Source organism: Pristiophorus japonicus, chromosome 13 (assembly GCF_044704955.1).
Source record: "Pristiophorus japonicus isolate sPriJap1 chromosome 13, sPriJap1.hap1, whole genome shotgun sequence".
Classification (NCBI taxonomy): Eukaryota; Metazoa; Chordata; class Chondrichthyes; family Pristiophoridae; genus Pristiophorus; species Pristiophorus japonicus.
The window spans coordinates 74,787,213-74,806,896 of NC_091989.1; the positions used below are offsets into that span (position 1 = coordinate 74,787,213).

Sequence of the window (19,684 nt, forward strand, 5' to 3'; positions counted from 1 at the left end):
TCAATGAGATCACCTCTCATTCTTCTAAACTCTAGAGAATATAGGCCTCGTCTACTCAATCTCTCCTCATAGGACAATCCCCTATCCCAGGAATCAGTCTGGTGAACCTTCGTTGCACTCCCTCTCTGGCAAGTATATCCTTCCTTAAGGTAAGGAGATCAAAACTATACACAATACTCCAGGTGTGGTCTCACCAGGGCCCTATATAATTGCAGGAAGATGTCTTTACTCTTATGCTGCTACCCCCTTGCAATAAAGGACAAGTTGCAATTTTCCTTCCAAATTGCTGTAGCTGCATGTTAACTTTCGTTTACAAGGTCCCCCAGATCCCTCTGAGTACCAACATTTATTACTCTCTCGCTTTCTAAAAAATATTCTGCTTTTCCATTCCACCTGCCAAAGTGGATAATGTCACACTTCCCACAATATACTCCATCTGTCACCTTCTTGCTCACTCACTTAACGGGGGACACATTTGTGGAGTTTGTGTCTGGCGTTAGCGGCCCCGGGGGGCGTCAATCAGGTGCAAACGACTTTCCGCCCGTGCGCAGCACCGCTACCGACTCCTGCTAATTTCTGTGGGAGATTGGCAGCGGCGGTAACCGATAGCAACCCACGCCGCCCGTTTTCGTCCTTGAGCAAAAATTCAGCAACGTCCCCTGAAGCTGTGCTGGGTGATGCTCGCGACACTGTCAGGGGGCATGTCATTGGGCTGTAGGCCGCTTGCAGGCCCAAAATTAAAGGGGAGGTGGAGAGTTCAAAATAAAAAAATGACTGACTTACCGGTGACGGTTCCTTCTTTCTCTTTGTTCGCGGGGTCCGTGCCACGATCTTGCAGCCTGGCACTCCACTTGTGTGCCGGGTTGTTGCCATGGCACCCTGCTCCCTGGTGTTCCAGGGATGGCCCCGTTTACCCCCCCACAGATTTGGTAGTTTGGTCCTCTCCTTTAAGGAGTCCTTCCGCCCCACTGAGCAAGTGAAGCGCAATCTTTTGCTCTCCACTTGCTCTTGGGGGCGGTAAGCCAAATATAGGTCGCAGGGCGAGACTTCTGCGCCTGGCGCAGGAACACCCGTCTCGCGGCTGTTACCGCCCCCAAGTGGGGCTGTTCGCAATTTCGGCCTCAACTATCTCTCTTTTGAGCCTCATTGCGTCCTCCTCACAGCTTACTTTCCCACCTAGCTTTGTATCATCAGCAAACTTGGATATAATGGGGCAGAAATTGGTGGATTACCGTCCCCTGCCGGCGAGTTTTCTGGGCGGTCTCCCCTCCAAGCGAGTTTGGTGGAGGTCTCCCGCCAGCGGGGAGGGAAGACCGCTGGGGACCGCCCGCTGACGTGCAACGTGCAGAGAGTTCTCCTGCCCGCCCCCCAAGTTACAGTTTGGTCCAGGTGGTCCTCCACTGCAGCAGGGGGAAGGACCACAGCATGGAGCCAGGTCTGACCTCAACACTAAGTATGAAGGCCTGCAAAAAAAGGTTAGTCCACTTCTTTCCTTTATTTTTATTTCAGCGATTCAGGTGGATGGGGTCTCCTGAAGGATTTCTAGTGGTTTTTTTTGTGAACATTTTTTATTTAATCAGTTCCTCCCTCCCTGGGCCCAAATCAATCCTTGGCGGTACTTTGCCGAGGATCGCGTTTGCTGCCAAGAATGGAAGCTACCGCCCGCTGCCGCCCAGATTCAGGGCATAAGTCCCATTTTTGCCACCGGGCGGTCTTTCCATGATTTTTTCATGAAACTTCGGCCCAAAGTACCGTCAGGATCTCAGCGGTCCTTTGGGCAGAACTTGGGTGGAACTTGGGCGGAACTTAGCTTCCACCAAGTTCGGGGCCATTACACTCGGTTTCCTCATCCAAATCATTGATATAGATTGTAAATAGCTGAGGCCCACACACCAATACCTGCAGCACCCCACTAGTTACAGCCTGCAATCTGGAAAATAATTCCTACTCTGTGTTTTTTGTCTGTTAACCAATCCTCAATCCATGCTAATATATTACCCCCAATCCCATGAGCCCTAATCTTGAGTAACAACCTCCTGTGTGACACCTTATTGAATGCCTTTGGAAAATCCTTGGTCAGTACTGTCACCTCTCCTTTATATTTTCCTGCTCTATTCCTCCTGAATACATTGTAGCCAGGAAAGTTTATCTTCCATTCCAAGCCAGGTATCCGTTACAGCCAATATATCATAACCACGTGTGGCAACTTGCGCCTGTAGCTTGGCAACTTTATCTGCAACATTTAAAGGTCCACGCTAGTCTGCTTTGCTTTTGTTCCTCCATTTACTTCCCGTTCCTACTACACTGAAGATACTTTGCACAGTATCTACAGACCATCGCCTGAGAGAGTCAGAGGGCCAAACATGCTGAACTTTAATACAAAGCGCAGGCAATGGCTTTGATATTCTGTGAATCCGTCTGTTTATCTCCTGTCACATAACTAACCCAATGGTTCATACGCAATTCCTCGAATCTGGTTTAGAGTAGTTCCCATTCCTGGTGAGGTTGCCTCCATATCAGGGAGACCAAGTGCAGAACCTTTTAGTGACTTTATGCCCTAAATATTGGAACCATTAGAGCTGACCATTAAAGCCGGTTTTGAAGAAACAATGGCGGCCGCCTCCCTTTGGCCCACTTGTGGCGCGGGACACAAAGGCCACCATATTAAGCAGGTCGGCAGCACTGCATCAAATATTTAATGATCAAGTGTGATGTCAATCGGCGAGCAACGTCGAACCCAGGCAAGCTAAGCAATTTTGGATGTTGCCAGTCCTTTTACCGTCCTCTCCAAAGCACCCCCGTGCCTGCAGCCATTGCCAGCGTGTAGACCCAGGAGAGCTATAGAATAACTGTGCAGAGTATGTGCAGCCCTGCTGAACCCAGACTCTGTGACAGGTTTGCATTCTTCACTGATTACAGTTTCATTTAATTTTGACATTGTTTGCACTAGATGGTGTCATCAGGAATGTTATGACACAATGTAACAGGAGTTTTCATAGCTTCAAGTATTTGGAACCTCAAACTGTGAGAATGATTCCACCCAAATGACAAACATTTCATCAGTAAATGGTGACTGTCTTTAATTAATGATTGTACTGGACAAATTAGCCGGCTAAATATTTGAGAGCGTCAGCAGTTGAATTAAACATAGATTTCTGCTATTGCATTCTTTAATATCTGACAGATAAGTATATTTTTAAGCTTTGATTTAATGTGCATACCCTCTCTGTCAACCTACAAAACACGAGAAGCACAACCGGAAACATTGCACTTCACTTTCATCAATCGCGATTTTCTGAGAACACCGCACAGATAGTTTAGACACTATCTTTGGCTTCCTGCTGATTGTACCGCCTGAAAGAGCGCCTTGCACGGGAGGTTCTGTACTGCGCTAATTTAAATCAGCAGGCAGCACCAAAATAACGGTGCTGCCTGCGCGCTTTTTACAGGCAGGGTTAACCTCAGCCCACGGTGGCACCAGCCGTTTTCGGGCTTTAACGAATTTCTAGGCCTATCTCTCGCAAAATATAATGTGTTGACTAAAAATGTGCACAGAGCTGGGAGGACCAACTTATTATTTATACGCCTATAGAAGACTGAATTCCCTTTTATGTTAGCTGCAAATCTATTCTCATACGCTCTCTTTGCCCCTCTTAGTTTCTTTTTCACTTCCCCTCTGAACTTTCTATAGTCAGCCTAATTCTCACTTGTATTCTCAACCTGACATCTGTCATACATGCTCTTTTTCTGCTTCATCTTACTCTCCATCTCTTTCGTTATCCAGGGAGCTTTAGTTGCCCTACCTTTCCCCCTCGTGGGAATGCAGCTTGACCGTACCTGAACCATCTCCTCTTTAAAGGCAGCCCATTGTTCGATAACAGTTTGGCCTGCCAATCTTGGATTTCAATTTACCCGGGCCAGATCCGTTCCCAACCCACCAAAATTTTCCTTCCTCCAATTAAGTATTTTTACTTTAGATTGCTCCTTGTCCTTTTCTATATCTAATCTAAAGCTTATAATACTATGATCACTCTTCCCTAAATGTTCCCCAATTGACACTTGACCTTCCTCATTCCCCAGAACTAGATCCAGCAATGCCTCCTTCCTCATTGGGCCAGAAACATACTGATCAAGAACGTTCTCCTGAACACACTTCAGAAATTGTTCCCCCTCTCTGCCCTTTACACGATTACTATCCCAGTCTATATTAGGATAGTTGAAGTCCCCCATTATCATGATCCTATAGCTCTTGCACCTCTCTGCAATTTCCCTGCACATTTGCTCCTCTATATCCTTCCCACTAGTTGGTGGTCTATTGAGTTGACTAAGTAGTTTAATGACAACCCTATTGCTTCTCAGCTCTAACCAAATAGATTCTGTCCGTGACCCCTCCAGGACATCCTCTCTCTCCAGCACTGTAATATTCTCCTTAACCAATACAGCCACCTGATTTCTTCCCTTCTCTATTTTTCCTGAACACCTTATACCCAGGAATATCTAAAACCCAGATACAAAAGCAAAATACTGCGGATGCTGGAATCTGGAATAAAAACAGAAAATGCTGGAAATCTCAGCGGGTCAGGCAGCATCTGTGGAGAGGAAGCAGTGTTAATGTTTCAGGTCGATGACCCTTCGTCAGAATTGGGGAGTGTTTGAAATGAATAAATTCTTGACAAGCAGTGAAAGGGGGGAGGGGGAAGAAAGAACAAAAGGGAAGGTCTGTGATAGGGTGGAAGACAGGAGAGACCATTTAGACGAAGGAAATGAATGTAATATCTCCAAGTTTGCAGATGACACTAAGCTGGGTGGCAGTGTGAGCTGTGAGGAGGATGCTAAGAGGCTGCAGGGTGACTTGGACAGGTTAGGTGAGTGGGCAAATGCATGGCGGACGCAGTATGATGTGGATAAATGTGAGGTTATCCACTTTGGTGGCAAAAACAGGAAGGCAGAATATTATCTGAATGGTGACAAATTAGGAAAAGGGGAGGTGCAACGAGACCTGGGTGTCATGGTACATCAGTCATTGAAAGTTGGCATGCAGGTACAGCAGGCGGTGAAGAAGGCAAATGGCAAGAGGATTTGAGTATCGGAGCAGGGAGGTCTTACTGCAGTTGTACAGGGCCTTGGTGAGGCCACACCTGGAATATTGTGTACAGTTTTGGTCTCCTAATCTGAGGAAGGACATTCTTGTTATTGAGGGAGTGCAGCGAAGGTTCACCAGACTGATTCCCGGGATGGCAGGACTGACATGAAAAAAGACTAGACTGACTAGGCTTAGATTCACTGGAGTTTAGAAGAATGAGAGGGGATCTCATAGAAACATATAAAATTCTGACGGGATTGGACAGGTTAGATGCAGGAAGAATGTTCCCGATGTCGGGGAAGTCCAGAACCAGGGGTCACAGTCTAAGGATAAGGGGTAAGCCATTTAGGACCGAGATGAGGAGAAACTTCGTCACTCAGAGAATTGTGAACCTGTGGAATTCTCTACCACAGAAAGTTTTTGAGGCCAGTTCGTTAGATATATTCAAAAGGGAGTTAGATGTGGCCCTTACGGCTAAAGAGATCAAGGGGTATGGAGAGAAAGCTGGAATGGGGTACTGAAGTTGCAAAAATGATCAGCCATGATCATATTGAATGGTGGTGCAGGCTCGAAGAGCCGAATGGCCTACTCCTGCACCTATTTTCCATGTTTTCCATGTTTCTATTAGAGAGACAAAAGGGATGATGGCCCAAATTGAACTGGTAACGCCAGGAGTTATAAAAACATTAGTTGAGATCGGGTGTGAATGGTGGGATAATGACCAACTACCATTAAAGACAAGAAGAGAAAAAGAAACAGGCTCGGGGAGGGGGGTGCAAAGATGGCCAGACGTTACGCTCTGAAATTGTTGAACTCGATGTTGAGTCCAGGAGGCTGTAAAGGGCCTAATCGAAAGATGAGGTGCTGTTACTCGAGCTTGCGTTGAGCTTCATTGGAACAGTGTAGAAGACCACGGACAGAGAGATCGGAATGGGAGTGGAGCAGAGAATTAAAGTGACAGGCGACCGGAAGCTCAGGGTCACACTTACAGACTGAACAGAGGTGCTCCCCAAAGCGGTCACCCAATCTACGCTTGGTCTCCCCAATGTAGAGGAGACCACATCGTGAGCAGCGAATACAGTATACTAAATTGAAAGAAGTACAAGTAAATCGCTGTTTCACCTGGAAGGAGTGTTTGGGGCCCCTCGACAATGGGAAGGGAGGGGTTAAAAGGGCAGGTGTTGCATCTCCTGCGCTTACACGGGAAGGTGTCGTGGGAAGGGGAGGGGGTGCTGGGGGTGACTTAGGAATGGACCAGGGTGTTGCGGAGGGAGTGGTCCCCTCGGAATGCTGAGAGGGGAGGGGAGGGGAAGATGTATTGGTGATGGGATCACGCTGGAGGTAATGGAAATGGTGGAGGGTCATCCGTTGAACGTGGAGGCTGGTGGGGTGAAAGGTGAAGACACGGGGAACCCTGTCGTGGTTCTGAGAGGGAAGGGAGGGGATGAGAGCAGAGGTGCGGGAGATAGAACGGACACAGTTAACCACGGTGGAGGGGAATATATTTAAAATCCAATCCTGCCCTTTTTTGAGCCAGGTCTCCGATACCGCCACAACAACATCGTATTCCTGGCATAAAGATAAAATAACTACTAAAAACAGAGAGGAATAGTAAATAAAAATAATATAAACTGTTGGTACATCAATGTACATAGCATTCAAAACAAAAAGGATGAAGTGGAGACAATAATTTGTAGAGAGAATCTGGATATAGTAGAGTGGCTGAAACATGGCTACATAGAGAACTGTACTGGCAACTCAATATTGGAGGATATAATCTATCGAGGAATTTGAAGGGCAGGTGGAGTAACTGTACTCGGTAAAGATAACATAATAGAAAAAATGGATGTAACTAGCAATAAGATAGATGCAGAATCCATATGGATTGAGTTAAATGATGAGGAGGGATCCATCATCCTAGTTGGGATATACTGTAAATCACCAAATAATGCAAGGGAATTGGAGGAAAAAATATGTAGACAAACCTGCGAGGTGGTAGAATAATAATCATGGGCTAGTTCAACTACTCCCAAATAATGAAAGGAGACAGGAGGATGGAGTTTGTACAGTGTATGCAGGGCTCCTTTCTCACCCAGCATGTAAGAAACCCACAGGAGAAGATTCACTGCTGGACCTTGTAATGGGTAATGAACCAGAACAGATTGAAGAAGTAAGTAGGTGAGTATCTCAGTAGTGACCACAACATAGTATGGTTCAAGATAAGGATAGAGAGTGACATAAGTAGGATAAAGACTCAGGTGATAGACTGGAAGAGCAAATTATGAGGAAAGGAGGGTGGAACTAAAAAAGGTCAATTGGGAAAAAAATCTTGAAAAAGACAGAAAACCAGTGTGAAGTCTTTAAAAGGGTAATCAACAGAGTTGAAGAGAAGTGTATTCCACTAAAAGCAAAAGAGAAGCAAGCTAATTACAGGGCACCGAAAGTACTTGGATACTAAAGGAGCAGAGGACAAAAGGGAATACCAAAAACTGAGGAGAGAAGTTAAAAAAATACCAGGAAGGCAAAGAGAAATTACAAAATCAAATTATGGAATATAAAAAGAAAATGATTAAGTTTCTGTAGACAGAAAAAAATAGCCCAAGGAAAATTAAAGCAGGGATAGGGCCATGAAAGATGAGCAAGATAAACTCGCAGGTAATGATCGAAGTGACAGAAGTATTGAATAACTTCACGCGAGGATGAGCTTAAACAGAATATTAATACAGTTCAGATGGAAAGGTAGAAAATAATTCACAGACTAGCAAAACTAAGAGGATAAAACCCCAGGTCCGGATGCTCGGCACCCATGCATACTCAAGGAAACTACAGAGCACTAGTTTATATATACAACGTTCCGTATAAAAGGGGGTAGTGCCAGAGGACTAGCAGGCAACTAATGTTGTTCCTACTTACAAAAAGGGAGATAAGACAACACCTGAGAGGTATAGACCAGTCAGTGTAACGTCAGTGACAGGAAATATACTGGAACCAGTCTAAAAGAAACACTGAACAGCATCTAGTGACAGAAAATATAATTACAAAATTGTCAGCATGGATTTTGAAAGGCTAAGTCATGCTTAACTAACCTGATAGAATTCTTTGAAGAGGTAACAGAAAGAGTAGACTGTTATGCATGCAAACATTGTAACTGTATAAGACTTGACACCAGAGGGCGCAACTGTTGGAGGCCCAAGGGTCACCTGCAAACCTCGTGCAAGGGAGTATAAAAGGTTGTCTGCCATGCTGCTTAGGCACTCTGGAGTTATATTAAAGAGACTAAGGTCACATCAGTATTAGCTCACAGTACTCAGTCTTGTGGAATTCTTCCATACTTAACAATTGGTGACGAGTAACAGATTACGAACTTTCACGCGGTCATGGCTGCCATTGTTATTTTAGAGAGATCTGTAGAGGATGATGATTGGGAAGCCTTCATTGAGTGTCTCGACCAGTACTTCGTAGCCAACGAGCTGGATGGGGACGATTCTCCTCACCGTGTGTGGGTCCACAATATACGGCCTCATCAAGAATCTGCGAGCACCGGAGAAACCAACGGAGAAGACATATACAGAGTTGTGTACGCTGGTTCGGGAATACCTCAAGCCGAAGAGCGTCTTAATGGCCAGGTATCGCTTCTACACGCACCACCGCTCCGAGGGCCAGGACGTGGTGAGGACGTTATGTCGCCGACCTGAGACGCCTTGCGGGAACTTGTGAATTTGCTGGATTTTTGGGGGAAATGCTGCGGGACTTTTTTGTGCTTGGCATCGGCCACGAGGTCATTCTTCGCAAACTACTGTCCGTCGAATCCCTCGACCTGAGCAAGGGCATCACGATAGCCCAGGCATTCATATCCACAAGCGATAATACCAGACCGATATCTTCCCAGCATCGAAGCTTACCGGCAAGTACTGTGCATAAAATAACGTTGTTAGCAGGCAAAACTGCATATGGCAGGGCCTACACGTCAGCAGCTGCAAGACCTAGGATGACTCAGAGTCTGCCATCGGGAGTGAATGCAAATCCATTAGCACCATATTGGTGCTGCGGGGGTAATCATCGAGCCCATCAATGTTGATTCAAGCACTAAGTGTGCAAAGGCTGCAAAACAATGGGGCACCTCCAGCAAATGTGCAAGAGTGCTGCGACTCACCACGTGGCAGAGTCGGCAGAGGATGATCGATCCGGTCGATCACGCAAAACAAACAAGAGAGGCAACTCAACCCAAGGAAGAAGTGTATGGGGTACACACCTTCACCACCAAGAGCACTCCTATCATGCTGAAAGTCAAATTGAACGGTATTCCGGTATCAATGGAGTTGGACATGGGGCGAGTCAGTCAATTATGAACCAGAAGGCTTTTGAGAAACTGTGGGGCAACAAGGCACAAAGGCCCAAACTGAGCCCGATTCAGACAAAGCTGCGCACCTACACCTAAGAGCTCATACCAGTCATTGGCAGTGCGGCAGTTAAAGTATTGTACGATGGAGCTGTGCATGATTTATCACTGTGGATTGTACCAGGCGATGGCCCAATGCTATTCGGCAGAAGCTGGCTGGGAAAGATTCGATGGAACTGGGACGACATCAAAGCACTATCTTCAGTGGATGATGCCTCGTGTGCCCAAGTGCTGAGCAAGTTTCCATCGCTATTTGAACCAGACATCGGCAACTTCACAGGCGCCAAGGTGCAAATCCATCTAGTCCCCGATGGAAGGCCCGTTCATCACAAGGCTCATGCGGTTCCATATATGATGAGGGAGAAAGTCGAGATCGAACTGGACAGACTTCAACGAGAGGTAATCATATCGCCAATCGAGTTCAACGAGCGGGCTTGTCCAATTGTTCCGGTGGTGAAAAGCGATGTCACGGTCAGAATCTGTGTAGACTACAAGGTAACGATCAACTGATTCTCGTTACAGGACCGATACCCGCTACCCAAGGCGGATGACCTGTTCGCAACGTTAGCGGTGGGGGGGGGGGGGGGGGTGGCGGGGGGGAGTCGTTCACCAAGTTGGACCTAACCTCTGCCTACATGACACAGGAGCTGGCTGAATCTTCAAAAAGATTGATGTACATCAACATGCACAAAGGACTGTTTGTATACCACCGGTGCCCTTTTGGGATTCGCTCGGTTGCTGCCATCTTCCAGAGGAACATGGAGAGTCTGTTGAAATCTGTTCCGTGCACCGTTATGTTTCAAGACGATATCCTGATCACCGGTCGTGACACCACCAAACACCTGCACAACCTGGAAGAGGTTCTAAGTCGATCAGACAGAGTGCGCCTCAGGCTGAAATGCTCCAAGTGTGTTTTCCTGGTGCCAGAGGTCGAATTTTTGGGGAGAAAGATTGTGGCAGATGGCATCAGACCCACAGACTCTAAGACAGAGACTATCAACAATGCATCCAGACCACAGAATGTGATGGAGCTGTGTTCGTTCCTGGGACTCCTCAACTATTTTGGTAACTTTCTACCCGGGTTAAGCACTTTGCTGGAACCGTTGCACATGTTGCTACGTGAGGGTGACGATTGGGTTTGGGGTAAATCTCAAGAGACAGCCTTTGAGAAGGCCAGAAACCTACCTTGTTCTAATAAGTTACTTGTACTGTATGACCCGTGTAAACAATTAGTGCTAGCTTGTGATGCATCTTCGTACGGGGTCGGCTGTTACAGCAAACCAATGTATCGGGCAAATTTCAACCGGTTGCATACACGTCTAGAAGTCTGGTTAAGGCTGAAAGAGCCTACAGTATGGTTGAGAAAGAGGCATTAGCATGTGTATATGGGGTTAAGAAAATGCACCAATACCTATTTGGACTTCGGTTTGAGCTTGAAACTGACCACAAGCCGCTCATTTCACTGTTTTCAGAAAGCAAAGGTATAAACACCAATGCTTCATCCCGCATCCAAAGATGGACATTAACATTGTCCGCCTATGACTATGTTATCCACCACAGACCAGGCACGGAGAACTGTGCTGATGCCCTCAGTCGGCTACCATTGCCCACTACCGAGGTTGAAATGGCACAGCCCGCAGACTTGCTTCTGATCATGGATGCTTTTGAGAGCGAGGGGTCACCCGTCACTGCTAGCCAGATCAGAACCTGGACCAGTCAGGATCCTGTGCTATCACTTGTAAAATGTTGCGTCCTCAATGGGAGCTGGTTGGCTGTTCCTGGGGAAATGCAAGATGAAATTAAGTCATTTCACCGACGCAAAGATGAAATGTCCATCCAGTCGGATTGTCTCATATGGGGTAATCGCGAGGTTTTGCTGAAAAAAGGCAGGGAAACATTTATACGCGACCTACACAATACCCACCCAGGCATAGTCATGATGAAGGCTATAGCCAGGTCGCATGTTTGGTGGCCCGGCATTGACTCAGACTTAGAGTCATGTGTACACCAGTGCTCACAATTGAGCAATGCACCAAGGGAGGCTCCATTGAGTCTGTGGTCATGGCCCTCCAAACCATGGTCCAGGATCCATGTAGATTTTGCTGGCCCCTTTCTCGGAAAGATGTTTTTAGTTGTAGTGGATGCTTACTCTAAATGGATTGAATGCATAATCATGTCATCCAGCATATCCACTGCCACCGTTGAAAGTCCTCCGGGCTATGTTCGCCACCCATGGCTTGCCCGACGTCCTTGTCAGTGACAATGGACCGTGTTTCACCAGCTCGGAATTCAATGAGTTTATGACACGCAATGGCATCAGCATGTCAGGTCTGCCCCATTTAAGCCCGCATCCAATGGTCAAGTGGAACGGGCAGTCCAAACTATCGAGCAGAGCTTGAAACGCATGACGGAAGGCTCCTTGCAGACCTGCTTATCTCGGGTTCTGCTCAGCTACCGGACGCGACCCCACTCGCTCACTGGGGTTCCCCCTGCAGAATTGTTAATGAAGAGAGCACTCAAAACCAGGCTCTCCCTAGTCCACCCGGATCTAAATGATCATGTGGAAACCTGGCGTCACCGGCAAACCATGTACCACGATCACGCGGCTGTACCACGTGACATTGATGTTAACAACCCTGTGTTTGTCCTTAATTACTGTCATGGTCCTAAATGTGTCGCTGGCACTGTCTTGGCCAAGGAGGGGAATAGATTGTTTATAGTCAAACTATTGAATGAACAAACGTGCAGAAAGCATTTGGATCAGACCAAACTGCGGTTCACCGACAACCAGGAACAACCTGAAGAGGACATCACCATCATCGATCCACCAACACAGACCCAACCAGCAATCGACCTCGCTGTCAATCAAGAGGATGAACCCACCATTCCCAACAGTCCTGTCAGACCAGCCGTGCCACAGTGCAGCAATGGTCCGACCAACTCACACATGCCAGAGTTTGAACTCAGACGATCAACCAGGGAGCGTAGGGCCCCGGATCGTCTCAACTTGTAAATAATTTGTATCAAAGACTTTGGGGGGAGTGACATTATGTATGTAAACATTGTAACTGTGTAAGACTTGCCACCAGAGGGCGCAACTGTTGGAGGCCCAAGGGTCACCTGCACACCTCGTGCAAGGGGGTATAAAAGATTGTCTGCCATTGTGGACTTATATTAAAGAGACTAAGGTCACATCTGTTTTAGCTCACAGTACTCAGTCTTATGGAGTTCTTCCATACCTAACATAGACAAGGATAATGCCGCAGATGTCATATACTTGGATTTCTATAAGGCCTTTGATAGGGTACCACATGGTCGGCTCATGACAAAGGTTAGGGCTTGTGGTGTCGGGGGACAAATAGCTGAATGCACAGCAAGTTGGCTAAAAAATAGAATGCAGAGGATCGGGGTAAAGGGTAGTTATTCAGCTTGGAGGAAGGCAGAAAGTGGTGCTCCACAAGGATCAGTGCTGGGACTGATGTTATTCATCATTTACATTCATTGATTTGCACTTGGGAATAAGTAACTCAATATCAAAATTTGCAAATGATATTAAACTGGGGAGTATAGTAACATTGAGGAAGAATGCAACAGAATACAAAAAGACGTTAGAAAATTGCCGACTGGACAGTTAAGTGGTAAATGAACTTTAACACAGATAAATGTGAAGTATTGCACTTTGGTAGGAAAACAGAAATATCACCCACAGCTTAGAAACTGAATGGGGCAGGAGTGCAAAGGGATCCAGGGACACAGGTGAACAAATCATTAAAAGCATCATCACCGTTCAACAAAGCAATCACAATGCTAACAAAGCACTGGGATTTATTTCTAGGGGTATAGAATTCAAAAGAAGTGAAGTTATGTTAAACTTGCATTGGACCCAGGTCACGTCGCACAGTCTGATCTCCATACTATACAAAGGACCCAGGTCACATCGTACAGTCTGGTCTCCATACCATACAAAGGACCCAGGTCACGTCACACAGTCTGATCTCCATACTATACAAAGGACCCAGGTCACATCGTACAGTCTGGTCTCCATACCATACAAAGGACCCAGGTCACGTCACACAGTCTGATCTCCATACCATACAAAGGACCCAGGTCACGTCGCACAGTCTGATCTTCATACCATACAAAGGACCCAGGTCACGTCGCACAGTCTGATCTCCATACCATACAAAGGACCCAGGTCACGTCGCACAGTCTGATCTCCATACCATACAAAGGACCCAGGTCACGTCGCACAGTCTGATCTCCATACCATACAAAGGACCCAGGTCACGTCGCACAGTCTGATCTCCATACCATACAAAGGACCCAGGTCACGTCACACAGTCTGATATCCATACCATACAAAGGACCCAGGTCACGTCGCACAGTCTGATCTCCATACCATACAAAGGACCCAGGTCACGTCGCACAGTCTGGTCTCCATACTATACAAAGGACCCAGGTCACGTCGCAGAGTCTGATCTCCATACCATACAAAGGACCCAGGTCACGTCGCACAGTCTGATCTCCATACCATACAAAGGACCCAGGTCACGTCACACAGTCTGATCTCCATACTATACAAAGGACCCAGGTCACGTCACACAGTCTGATCTCCATACCATACAAAGGACCCAGGTCACGTCACACAGTCTGATCTCCATACTATACAAAGGACCCAGGTCACGTCACACAGTCTGATCTCCATACTATACAAAGGACCCAGGTCACGTCACACAGTCTGGTCTCCATACTATACAAAGGACCCAGGTCACGTCACACAGTCTGATCTCCATACCATACAAAGGACCCAGGTCACATCGTACAGTCTGATCTCCATACTATACAAAGGACCCAGGTCACGTCGCACAGTCTGATCTCCATACCATACAAAGGACCCAGGTCACGTCGCACAGTCTGATCTCCATACCATACAAAGGACCCAGGTCACGTCACACAGTCTGATCTCCATACTATACAAAGGACCCAGGTCACGTCGCACAGTCTGATCTCCATACTATACAAAGGACCCAGGTCACATCGTACAGTCTGATCTCCATACTATACAAAGGACCCAGGTCACGTCGCACAGTCTGATCTCCATACTATACAAAGGACCCAGGTCACATCGTACAGTCTGATCTCCATACTATACAAAGGACCCAGGTCACGTCGCACAGTCTGATCTCCATACTATACAAAGGACCCAGGTCACGTCGCACAGTCTGATCTCCATACTATACAAAGGACCCAGGTCACGTCGCACAGTCTGATCTCCATACCATACAAAGGACCCAGGTCACGTCGCACAGTCTGATCTCCATACCATACAAAGGACCCAGGTCACGTCGCAGAGTCTGATCTCCATACCATACAAAGGACCCAGGTCACGTCGCACAGTCTGATCTCCATACTATACAAAGGACCCAGGTCACATCGTACAGTCTGATCTCCATACTATACAAAAGACCCAGGTCACGTCGCACAGTCTGATCTCCATACCATACAAAGGACCCTGGTCACGTCGCACAGTCTGATCTCCATACCATACAAAGGAACCAGGTCACGTCGCACAGTCTGATCTCCATACTATACAAAGGACCCTGGTCACGTCACACAGTCTGATCTCCATACCATACAAAGGACCCAGGTCACGTCGCACAGTCTGATCTCCATACCATACAAAGGACCCTGGTCACGTCGCACAGTCTGATCTCCATACCATACAAAGGACCCAGGTCACGTCGCACAGTCTGATCTCCATACCATACAAAGGACCCAGGTCACGTCGCACAGTCTGATCTCCATACTATACAAAGGACCCAGGTCACGTCACACAGTCTGATCTCCATACCATACAAAGGACCCAGGTCACGTCGCACAGTCTGATCTCCATACCATACAAAGGACCCAGGTCACGTCACACAGTCTGATCTCCATACTATACAAAGGACCCAGGTCACGTCGCACAGTCTGATCTCCATACCATACAAAGGACCCAGGTCACGTCACACAGTCTGATCTCCATACCATACAAAGGACCCAGGTCACGTCGCACAGTCTGATCTCCATACCATACAAAGGACCCAGGTCACGTCACACAGTCTGATCTCCATACCATACAAAGGACCCAGGTCACGTCACACAGTCTGATCTCCATACCATACAAAGGACCCAGGTCACGTCGCACAGTCTGATCTCCATACCATACAAAGGACCCAGGTCACGTCGCACAGTCTGATCTCCATACCATACAAAGGACCCAGGTCACGTCGCACAGTCTGATCTCCATACCATACAAAGGACCCAGGTCACGTCGTACAGTCTGATCTCCATACCATGCAAAGGACCCAGGTCACGTCGCACAGTCTGATCTCCATACCATACAAAGGACCCAGGTCACGTCGCACAGTCTGATCTCCATACCATACAAAGGACCCAGGTCACGTCGCACAGTCTGATCTCCATACCATACAAAGGACCCAGGTCACGTCGTACAGTCTGGTCTCCATACCATACAAAGGACCCAGGTCACGTCGCAGAGTCTGATCTCCATACAATACAAAGGACCCAGGTCACGTCACACAGTCTGGTCTCCATACCATACAAAGGTCCCAGGTCACGTCGCACAGTCGGATCTCCATACCATACAAAGGACCCAGGTCACGTCGCACAGTCTGATCTCCATACCATACAAAGGACCCAGGTCACGTCCCACAGTCTGATCTCCATACCATACAAAGGACCCAGGTCACGTCGCACAGTCTGATCTCCATACTATACAAAGGACCCAGGTCACGTCGCACAGTCTGGTCTCCATACCATACAAAGGACCCAGGTCACGTCGCACAGTCTGATCTCCATACCATACAAAGGACCCAGGTCACGTCGCACAGTCTGATCTCCATACCATACAAAGGACCCAGGTCACGTCGCACAGTCTGATCTCCATCCCATACAAAGGACCCAGGTCACGTCGCACAGTCTGATCTCCATACTATACAAAGGACCCAGGTCACGTCACACAGTCTGGTCTCCATACCATACAAAGGACCCAGGTCACGTCGCACAGTCTGATCTCCATACTATACAAAGGACCCAGGTCACGTCGCACAGTCTGATCTCCATACCATACAAAGGACCCAGGTCACGTCGCACAGTCTGATCTCCATACCATACAAAGGACCCAGGTCACGTCACACAGTCTGATCTCCATACCATACAAAGGACCCAGGTCACGTCGCACAGTCTGATCTCCATACCATACAAAGGACCCAGGTCACGTCGCACAGTCTGATCTTCATACCATACAAAGGACCCAGGTCACGTCGCACAGTCTGATCTCCATACTATACAAAGGACCCAGGTCACGTCACACAGTCTGATCTCCATACTATACAAAGGACCCAGGTCACGTCACACAGTCTGATCTCCATACTATACAAAGGACCCAGGTCACGTCACACAGTCTGGTCTCCATACCATACAAAGGACCCTGGTCACGTCGCACAGACTGATCTCCATACCATACAAAGGACCCAGGTCACGTCACACAGTCTGATCTCCATACTATACAAAGGACCCAGGTCACGTCACACAGTCTGATCTCCATACTATACAAAGGACCCAGGTCACGTCACACAGTCTGATCTCCATACTATACAAAGGACCCAGGTCACGTCACACAGTCTGATCTCCATACCATACAAAGGACCCAGGTCACGTCACACAGTCTGGTCTCCATACCATACAAAGGACCCAGGTCACGTCGCACAGTCTGATCTCCATACCATACAAAGGACCCAGGTCACGTCACACAGTCTGATCTCCATACTATACAAAGGACCCAGGTCACGTCGCACAGTCTGATCTCCATACCATACAAAGGACCCAGGTCACATCACACAGTCTGATCTCCATACCATACAAAGGACCCAGGTCACGTCGCACAGTCTGATCTCCATACCATACAAAGGACCCAGGTCACGTCACACAGTCTGATCTCCATACCATACAAAGGACCCAGGTCACGTCACACAGTCTGATCTCCATACCATACAAAGGACCCAGGTCACGTCGCACAGTCTGATCTCCATACCATACAAAGGACCCAGGTCACGTCACACAGTCTGATCTCCATACCATACAAAGGACCCAGGTCACGTCGCACAGTCTGATCTCCATACCATACAAAGGACCCAGGTCACGTCGCACAGTCTGATCTTCATACCATACAAAGGACCCAGGTCACGTCGCACAGTCTGATCTCCATACTATACAAAGGACCCAGGTCACGTCACACAGTCTGATCTCCATACCATACAAAGGACCCAGGTCACGTCACACAGTCTGATCTCCATACCATTCAAAGGACCCAGGTCACGTCGCACAGTCTGGTCTCCATACCATACAAAGGACCCTGGTCACGTCGCACAGACTGATCTCCATACCATACAAAGGACCCAGGTCACGTCACACAGTCTGATCTCCATACTATACAAAGGACCCAGGTCACGTCACACAGTCTGATCTCCATACTATACAAAGGACCCAGGTCACGTCACACAGTCTGATCTCCATACTATACAAAGGACCCAGGTCACGTCACACAGTCTGATCTCCATACCATACAAAGGACCCAGGTCACGTCACACAGTCTGGTCTCCATACCATACAAAGGACCCAGGTCACGTCGCACAGTCTGATCTCCATACCATACAAAGGACCCAGGTCACGTCACACAGTCTGATCTCCATACTATACAAAGGACCCAGGTCACGTCGCACAGTCTGATCTCCATACCATACAAAGGACCCAGGTCACATCACACAGTCTGATCTCCATACCATACAAAGGACCCAGGTCACGTCGCACAGTCTGATCTCCATACCATACAAAGGACCCAGGTCACGTCACACAGTCTGATCTCCATACCATACAAAGGACCCAGGTCACGTCACACAGTCTGATCTCCATACCATACAAAGGACCCAGGTCACGTCGCACAGTCTGATCTCCATACCATACAAAGGACCCAGGTCACGTCGCACAGTCTGATCTCCATACCATACAAAGGACCCAGGTCACGTCGCACAGTCTGATCTCCATACCATACAAAGGACCCAGGTCACGTCGTACAGTCTGATCTCCATACCATACAAAGGACCCAGGTCACGTCGCACAGTCTGATCTCCATACCATACAAAGGACCCAGGTCACGTCGCACAGTCTGATCTCCATACCATACAAAGGACCCAGGTCACGTCGCACAGTCTGATCTCCATACCATACAAAGGACCCAGGTCACGTCGTACAGTCTGGTCTCCATACCATACAAAGGACCCAGGTCACGTCGCAGAGTCTGATCTCCATACCATACAAAGGACCCAGGTCACGTCGCACAGTCTGATCTCCATACCATACAAAGGGCCAAGGTCACGTCGCACAGTCTGATCTCCATACCATACAAAGGACCCAGGTCACGTCGCACAGTCGGATCTCCATACTATACAAAGGACCCAGGTCACGTCGCACAGTCTGATCTCCATACCATACAAAGGACCCAGGTCACGTCGCACAGTCTGATCTCCATACTATACAAAGGACCCAGGTCACGTCGCACAGTCTGATCTCCATACCATACAAAGGACCCAGGTCACGTCGCACAGTCTGATCTCCATACCATACAAAGGACCCAGGTCACGTCGCACAGTCTGATCTCCATACTATACAAAGGACCCAGGTCACGTCACACAGTCTGGTCTCCATACCATACAAAGGTCCCAGGTCACGTCGCACAGTCTGATCTCCATACCATACAAAGGACCCAGGTCACGTCGCACAGTCTGATCTCCATACCATACAAAGGACCCAGGTCACGTCACACAGTCTGATCTCCATACCATACAAAGGACCCAGGTCACGTCGCACAGTCTGATCTCCATACTATACAAAGGACCCAGGTCACGTCGCACAGTCTGGTCTCCATACCATACAAAGGACCCAGGTCACGTCGCACAGTCTGATCTCCATACCATACAAAGGACCCAGGTCACGTCGCACAGTCTGATCTCCATACCATACAAAGGACCCAGGTCACATCGCACAGTCTGATCTCCATACCATACAAAGGACCCAGGTCACGTCGCACAGTCTGATCTCCATACTATACAAAGGACCCAGGTCACGTCACACAGTCTGGTCTC

The 19,684-nt window shown here is 47.9% G+C and overlaps 1 protein-coding gene across 1 annotated transcript in view; it reads right to left on the reverse strand.

Moving 5' to 3' along the window:
- The window catches only part of plxnc1 (plexin C1), a 270,507-nt gene that overhangs the window by 144,378 nt on the left and 106,445 nt on the right, over nt 1-19,684 (reverse strand). The window lies entirely within an intron of this gene.